This window comes from Fulmarus glacialis, unplaced genomic scaffold (genome assembly GCF_000690835.1).
Source record: "Fulmarus glacialis isolate BGI_N327 unplaced genomic scaffold, ASM69083v1 scaffold31155, whole genome shotgun sequence".
NCBI lineage: Eukaryota > Metazoa > Chordata > Aves > Procellariiformes > Procellariidae > Fulmarus > Fulmarus glacialis.
The window spans coordinates 118,802-127,775 of NW_009215467.1; the positions used below are offsets into that span (position 1 = coordinate 118,802).

At 35.5% G+C, this 8,974-nt stretch overlaps 1 protein-coding gene across 1 annotated transcript in view; it reads left to right on the forward strand.

Moving 5' to 3' along the window:
* Nucleotides 1-8,974, forward strand: part of WWOX (WW domain containing oxidoreductase) — a gene marked incomplete at its 3' end in the record, with an annotated part of 133,676 nt that overhangs the window by 117,623 nt on the left and 7,079 nt on the right. The window lies entirely within an intron of this gene.

Sequence of the window (8,974 nt, forward strand, 5' to 3'; positions counted from 1 at the left end):
ATTTAACAGGGGCTAGTTGCATACTGAAAACAAATGATGCAATAGAAGGGAGCATTGAGAAAAACATAAATAATAAACGGGAGGAAAGAGTTAGTCTGGAAAGAAACATTTAATATAAATTGGAGTAGTACTTAAGAGCTAAGAAGGCTTCCTAGAAGGCTTCCTTGTTTGAAAGTAAAAATCAGATGATTCATCTTCAAGTTATCATGCTTCTAAGAGATTTGATAGGAGTCTTTTATTCCTGTTTGGATTTGTTAGGTGTTGCAGCCTTGTCCACAGATAAAATTTGGGCTCAGAGTATATAAACACTGGTAAAATATGCTGTATTCATATAAATATATTCTAGAAAATCCTTCATCCTCACAGAAAAAAATAATTTTTGCATTATCTGTACTCTTGAATTGATACAGCTGTTTCTCTTTCTGAGACTTTTTTTTATCCATGCAGTTTCAAATAAAGCTTTGGTGGAGAAAGGTTTTGCAGATTATTTCAGATCCTGCAGTTCTGTGATCGCAGCAGAATATAAACTTTCCTTATGAGCAGAACAGTGCTCTCCAGTTTTTCTTGCTCTCATAGTTACAAAGATATCTGTAAGGTAAACACGATAACTTAATTGGATCTCCCAAAGTCATCTTTGGGACAAGACAGAATAAAACAATATTGGTGTTTAATATTTGATCTACCTCTTACTTCATTGTAGCACAAGCTGAACACAATGTGACTAATACATAAAATGGAAGTCTAACTTGGTGAAAGATAGGGCTGCAGGATTTACAGAGCAAATTCTTCAGAAAAAGACAGTTCATTATGTTACAGTAATGGCAACTAATTTTAGGCTCTCTTACAGTTTGAAATGCAATGTTGTTATTCCTGTGATTTTTTTTTTTTTTTTAACTGTGATTTCTAGCTATCTTTTAGTATTCCTGGCTTGTTGTCTAGAGATACATTCCCCCCTAGATATTTCCACCATGAGTGAATGACCTCCACCTTCCTTCCTTGTGAAGACAGTGCTAGTTTTAGGATGAGGGTAGGAAAAGAGGTCTCAGCGCACCTAAATGGCTAGATTTGTTCAAGTTACTTCTTTTCTCTCTATCTAGTCTTTTCCCTCTGCTAGTTTCCAGCTCAGGCAGTTGATTAAATGTCTCTGTTATGGAAAATCAAATAAATGATCTGTTTATAATAATGTTCTGGGCTAAGATGGATTTGTCATTAGCTGATTTCTGTGCAGTTGGAAGAGGCTGACCAACCAATCTTTCATATTAGGCTTTTGGAACTAAAAAACACTGAATTGAATCTCCTCTTCATTGAGTGGGCACAATGTGAGGAATTATGGTTGGTATTAATCCACTTTATAGACAAAATGACTGCCCTCCTGTGATTGTATGCAACGTAGCATTTAAATTTAGTCAGCATCAGTGTTTGATAGTTCAGGCTCTGTAGGATTTGGTATTTGTGTAGGAGTGTGGATTTGTGATGTGATACTTTGGTATCTATTTCCCAGTTTAATCATCACATATTTGATTAAAACCTGCATACTTAAATCGGGGGACAGTACTAATGTTTCAGTTCTAAAATTTCCAAAATAGCTACCTGTTGTCAATATTTACAATTAGGGTATCATGGCATTTGCCTGATCCTCAGCATAAGAACACTTCCATGATCAAAACCCTTAGCAGACAGAAGTGAGCAGTAAAGTTACAGATGAAATTTTATGTGCATCTTTAGTTTTGTGTGGTGTATAGTGCCACTTGGTTTGAATTAAAGTTATCTTCAGCCAAACAGTAAGACATCAATTTAATGTTCTCAATATTTGAGGAGAAAAAGTGAAATTATCCTGAAAAATCTTGAATTACTTCAAAGATATAAAATAGTGTTTGCCAACAGCTACTACTTAGAATTTTCTGAATTGGTAGCAGCAATTCACAATTATGCAGGACTTCCATATGTAGATTTTCACTGCAGTTACTTTCCTATACTTTAAAATAGGAATTTTTTTGTGGTAAGAATTGGCATATGCTAACAGTTTATTCACTTATGCTATGTGTGGAAATATGGAAAAGACAGCAGTTATGAATTATGATTCTCCATTTGGAACTTTAGTCTCTTCTTATTTCCCTAACCAGACCCAAAATGGAGAGGGCCAGATTTTCAGCTGGCCTCCTTAACTGAGACCTCAAACTCTATGAGTACATTCATTTTTCATGCTGCACGCAGAAGCGCTCTGAAACCTTGCGGGTGCAATTAAGATTTCAGAGCCTGCTGAAAATTCACTCCAGAATGCTGTTTTTCTGCATTTTCATGTATTATAACTGACATATTGCATGTGTGTTAGTTATTTTTTAATTCCGATTTAACCACAATTAAATCATAGACATTGAAATTCTATTCATACATATAAATACATATGTAAAAATGGGGTCTGTTTATCAAGTTGTTGCATACATAACTAAAAAGATCCAGAAAAAATGAAGATATGATTTAAACAAATTATTAGTGATGCCATTATGCCAATATGCTTAACGGTTCTGTAATAGATGTATCTCTGTCAGAGATGATTGTTGCCACTGTGTGTTGTCTTTCAAAATTTGAACATATTTTCTAACACTGCAAATCTGTTAACTCTTTGAGATTTATTGAAATACTTTTTGTGAATTAAAACTAGTAACAGTTAAGCTATTATATTTGTCTTCTCAACTTAGAATACAATTGGCATTCTGACAGTGCCACCAAGGCACAAACTTCTGGACAACATTGTACATTTTGAGATATCAAAAAAAAATACACATTGAATTAAGTATTGAAACATGCATAGTTCAGAAGTTAGTGTTGCAGACAGCACGTATCTTAAATTTAAATAAGATCAAAGGCTGACTGCATTTGAAACATACATAATAATATTAGGGTGAAACTTTTTTTTCTCTTTGTGGTGGTACTCTGCCTTATTAAAGCCTAGGGATTGGCTTTCTGCATAAATATTTTTTCTTTTTCTTTTCTTTTTCTTCTTCCTTCTGTTTTTAAGCTCTCATACACAATTACCCCATTGTGGTAGCATGTGTCAAGTCATGTGGATCCAAAACCTGTTTCCAGTATTTTTTAAATTAAAAGTCTCTCAAGCTTAAGCCCTCCCCCCTTTTACTGGAGGCAGAGATCATGACGTTTTCACCAGATCACCTTTCATTTCATCTGCTGTGTCATGGAAATATGTCCTGCCTCAAACCTATTTTTTTCTTTAAAGTAGAAGTCCATATTAAAATAAAGATAGGATTGACAGTTCACCATAATTTTACATATAGTTGCATCTGCAAAAATATTAAGTGTTTTTACATTTTACTAACAGAGAGATTTTGTCAGGTGTTTGTTACATAGTTTATGACTATTACTGTGCTGTCTAAAATTTGCGAACTTGCCACTTGTCTTTGGACACTGCACTCTTTTCACTGTAACCTAATGAAGAAACCTTGATAACCCTCCAGTGGCTTTCTGCTTAGCACACTGGTTTTTCTGGTTCCCATTTTGAGCCATGTGTCTATGCCTAAGTCTAAGCTGAGTCTAAGATGGCTCATAAAGTCTTGGGGCCCTGTCTCCCTAAAAAATTTCCCCAAGATGCACCAGCTGTGGAGGCTGTTTTGAGTATCTAAGGAAGTCAAATATGTATGACTTAATATGCCTGATTAAAATGTGTTCTGTTGCAAATAAAACAAGAATTTTGCAGCATTATAACTTAATGGGTTTTAAGAAGATCTGTGTGTTTAATTGACATTGTCTTCTAAAAGTTCTGAAATATAAGGCAAGAGTAGCTATTTAATTACATATACATTAAAATGTTTTTAGTCTATTTAGTTTAAGGCTTTCTATGGGAGATAATTAAAACACATAAAGACAGAGTCTTCTGGCACTTGGTATGGAAGCCTTACTGCTGACATTAGACAGGCCATGCATATACCACATGTGTCTTAATCTTAGAATCCAAAAATTTGCGTTATAGTCTGAAAAGGTTGTATTTTTTCATTAGCTGTTCCCAAGGCACCAAAAATCCCAGAGGATGTCAAAGTACATTAATTTTTATCACAACATGGAATCTTTCAGGTCTGAATGGCAGCACACAGCTGCTAGGGGCTTTCTGAACTCTATTACAGCTCTATAGATCTCTAGGCAAAACAGAGGAAGGAGTTGTCATTGACAAGTGAAATGTTCAAAATGCATGAAGTGTTTTATTGTTTGAATGATCAACCGTGGTCCCAAAAACATTTTCCAAGGAGTTAGCTGTTTTTAATGGGAAATATCACAAATATGTAATAAAAGTAGTAATTGACCTTCCTTGTGAATTGTAGCTTTCTTTTTTCTAACAAGTACGTACTGTGTACAAATGAAATTCGTATATTTAGAAGTACAGGCAGAAACAACAAATCATTCCATGGTTATTGCAAAAATGAATATTCCTTTACAGCTGGCTTATGCTTATTTGTAACTCCTTGTGTATATGTGTAAATAATGATTTGCTATTGGGATTTTGAAAAAGATGTATGTGTCCACTTCAAGGTAGCGAATGTCCTTAGGTGAGCTGCTGAATGAAAATTACCAGATTCTGGATATTTTCATTGCTGCTGTCTCCTAAGCATCAGGGAGATTTAAAACAAAACAAAACAAAATATCTTTGCAAGGCATGGCAAGGAATGAAACAAAGTGCTCCTCTTATTGTGCCAGGGCTTGAGAAAAGGACGAGGATGCAGAATGGAAATGCTGAAATGACTGGATATAGAAATGAAGTTGCAGAGCCCTATCCTATCCCTCTTCTACCCCAGCCTGGCCCCAGGACTCTCAAAATCCATACGTATGGAGGGATACAGAACTAGCAAAGATGTAACACTTTGACAAAGGAAAACATCGTTTCTTGGGTGAATTTTGGTTTGAAATGTGGTTCTGAGGAGGCATTGAGGTGAGGGAAGAGCAGCACTGACATCTGTTAATGTCAATACCCTGACTATACTGTGTGCTGTCAGTCAGAGGAAATTTAGGGTTAAATTATAGCTATGCAAAAGGGAATTCAGAGCTGTGGATAATGGGCCTGCAAAAGGTGAGAGAGTCCCTGGTATGAACCTAATGGAAGGATGAAACCCACCACATGCTTGTGAAATATAATTCTTTCTCCTTCTCCCTCTTGCCTTGTAGTTATAAGTTAAAAAGCCAGTACGAATACTAATCTTGACCTTAATTTTTAAGAATTAATTTGTTATCAAAAGAAAGTGATTTACTGATGTAATGATGCCAAATAAGAAAATGTAGATTAAAAAGTTCCTAATTTCTCAGATTTCTAGTAGCACATACTTGCAGTGTATAAATTAGCCAAGTGTGGAAGACATATCATGTCAACAAATTAAACCTCATCTCTGCTTTTCTTATTTTGTCTGTAGTCTTTGTGAAACTCATACTAGAGTGGAAGGAGAAATCCCAGCTTGGATCATTTTTGAGGGAAGGTGGTTTGGGCAGTGCAGGTTTTACTAAGGTCAGTTTGAGGGCAACATTACAAATGTTTAAAGTGTTAATGTTACATATTTAAAAACGTTAAATGTTTAAATGTTTCTTTATTTAATATTGGGTCTGAATTTCTCTTCGGAAGTTCAACTTTAAAATTTTCACAATAGTTGAAATTGCTTCTGCACCCCATTAAGAGGAAAAGTTGGCCTCTCAAACACTTCTGTCCCCCTAGAGCTAAAATGACAGAATTTTTCTTCAAAGGAAGATAACTTATTAATTTCTGGAGGTGTAAGATGATATGGGTTTTTTTTGGTTGGGTTGTTTTCCCCCTGTATGTGTAAGAAAAGCTAATAAAAACCAGGACTAATGGATGTTTTCTGTTCAGTTCTAAATCTGTTGAGACCTCTGTTTCTTCTCCAAACTTTTATGAAATTGTATACTGAACATTTTATAGAGGTAATGAATAATGATTGAGAGATGGTTGACCTATTGGCAGTATGCAGATGATATGTTATGAAGACATAGGGGCAGCTGCTCGTAATAATTCCCATGTATTTGGTACGAAGGAAGAAGCAGAACAATTTCAGTCCACTCCCATTAGTATCTTGGAAGTGGGGCAGAAGTATTTGCTGATTAACAAATCCTGCAAAGAAATCCAGTAGGATGAATTCGAGAGAATTTTCTGTGATTCTAGCAAGAAGTCATCCCTCAGGGCTCTAAGTCCAGCGTTAGTGGCTTGCCTTGAAATGAAGCCTGACAAGGATCCACAATTCTGTCAGCTGACAGGTGGCAATAAAGGGTATTTTTGCTGACTTTTCAGTCAATATTTTTAGAAAAAGGGAAGTTAGACATTGAGCATTCGTTTCCAAAATTCATTGAGTTAAGCAGTGCTTTTTATTTTGTTTTGTTTTCATCAAACAAGTAAATATTTTTGGGTCGGTGTTAGATTATACACAGTTCTGAGATTTCCTGCTGCTGTCTGACTCCTAGTGATTTTCTCATTGCTCAGTTTCCCATCAGTGCTGCTTGTAAAACAGAGGGATTTCTGGAGATGGTTGTTTAACTCACCCTTTTTCTGGAGAGCCATAAGCCTAGCCTGCATGCTGGTTATTTCCTTTGTGAATATAGGCATTCCCTCACAGAAGGACGTACCATTTTCTAACTTTGAGAGAAAGCAACATGGGTGTTCAGAGTTATGGGATGGAAAAGTTCAGTGGGCTGTGACTTTGCTTTTTTATGGAAGAGAAGTCACAACTCTCTGCCTTCTTTACTGGCCGTGACATAGGTCTACAGTTGCTTATGGGACTTTGGGGATATGGTGAGGCCTTTTCTGTTGAATTTCTGTGTAATTCCAAACAGTGTGAACTTTTCAAATCACTTGAGAAGTGCCCCAGATGGTGTGACATTCTGCTTCATGGGAAGATTTGAAAGTATTCCCTTTGCATAATTTCTGGTTAACTGTTTCATTACATTTGAAATGGGAGAACACCAAAGCCAAGAACTCTGTTGACATTTTGGTAGTGTTTGTTTAACCTCCTAGTGCACAGGCTACATTTGTTGAAAAATATTATTCTTACCTTTGCAAATCACCATAATTAATTCCCTTGGAAATATCTACTGCTGCACACAGCCAGCTTGGGAGGCTGCTGACAGATCATAGTTTTACATCAGGTGCTAACAAATTGATTATTAAGTTTCATAACTAGCTGATTTATAGCAACAACTTAATTTCTGTATCTCTCTAATGTATTCACTTACTGTATTTGCAAATAGTGCAGAGCAGTTGGATTGCTTTGTTGCTTCTAGTGGTGAATTGAGCACAACATACAAGATCTGAATGACTTGCCCGGTGCAAGGGTTAGTGATGTATCACAGACTTGCGAAGTGCACAAGATATTAGATGGTTTTCAGCTGAGATATTCACAATTAAGAACGTCCTTGTTAATTCTACATGTTTTTTAACTTTCACTAAGTTGTAGCTATACTTACCAGAACAGTGAGAGTTTTCTGGAATTGCTATATAGCTTGCAGTTACAGCAGTGTATTCTCAAGCCTCAGTCATGCTGTGAAGGATAAGAAACAGTCGCTACATGCTATGATGGAGCAGCTTATGTTCAAGTCCCAGTGCATACTTAAATTGTAATGGTAGACCACATTAGATCACTTGGTGTGATGTAAGTCACTGACTGAAGACATTTTAAGGAGACGTAGGGGTAAATTTTCAAAACACTCTGCAGGGTTTTAACTATACAATGTTTCCAGAAATATCAAATAGGGGTCATGGTTAGAGGGAGCAGCTTGGTAATGTCGATACCAGGAGTAAACACTAAAGAAAATTTTCCTTTGCTGCTAACATTTTTTGTTGGCCTTAGATGTGCCTTTGATGTAGAAGTACAAACTATTTTAAACTGAGGGGGGATTTTTTTTTTCCTTGGGCTCAGGAGGAAGCCTACCATAGTTTTTAATGAACTTGTGAAATCAAGGTCATAATTCTGCTATCACTTAAAAATACTCCATGTCATAAAGCAAAGCTGTAGTGCCAGATGTGTGGTGTGAATTGTCATGTATCTTAAAAATTTTGTTCCTGCATAATGATACGTTCAGTGATACAGAGCTCTGCACCGTTGAGATTAGATTCTGTCATCTGTGGCTGGAATTCATAACTATATGGTGGCTGTGACACAGGTAATCTTACTCATTTCCTGGTGTGTAAATGTCCAAACTTACATGACAATTTTCAGTAACTAGACCTTTGTTAGCAGTCTGACGAGAGACACCAATAGTTTAATGGACATGGATCCAAATCCGAGAGGTGGTTCTTTCTGAGCTGAAATGAAGCACAACAGCAGTATCTATTGGTACAACCCTTTAGGTTTCTTTTCTGTGGTGTTTTCTAGAGAAATCAGTTTTTAACCGTTTAATACCACTAATGGTAATTAAAAATAAAGGAATTCTAAAAGGGAATCTGGTATTACCTTTTCAGTATGATATTAGTTTAAAATATCTCTGTATTTATTTTTATATTTTTTATATTTTTAAATTTTTCTAATCGAATATTGTAAATACTCTTAACTTTACAGACTCTTTAATTTTAATTGCTTTTACTTTAAAAAATTAGGACCACATGTTGTTTGAAAAATACAAGTATCATTAAAAGGGCTGAAGCATAATTTTATTTCTTTTGTAAAACCCAATAAAATTCCCTGACAATTTAGAAGTGTCTACATTTTATAGTTTTATAATTCTAGAATCATCTTTTTAATTACTTGAGCTGGCAGATTTAGGTATAGAGTGCATATTTTGCCTCTGGTAGTTGTTGTGTAATTAGTATTAATCCAGGATACTACAATTTGGATAGGTGGAATATAGTTTTGATTCCTTTTTGTCTTACTGTGGTCTGTTACTTCATAGTACATATGACAATTATCAAATAGAATTATGATATTTTTAAAAAGTGCCATGTTTGCTTTTCCAGGGAGTGGCGATGGTATTTTTTGTA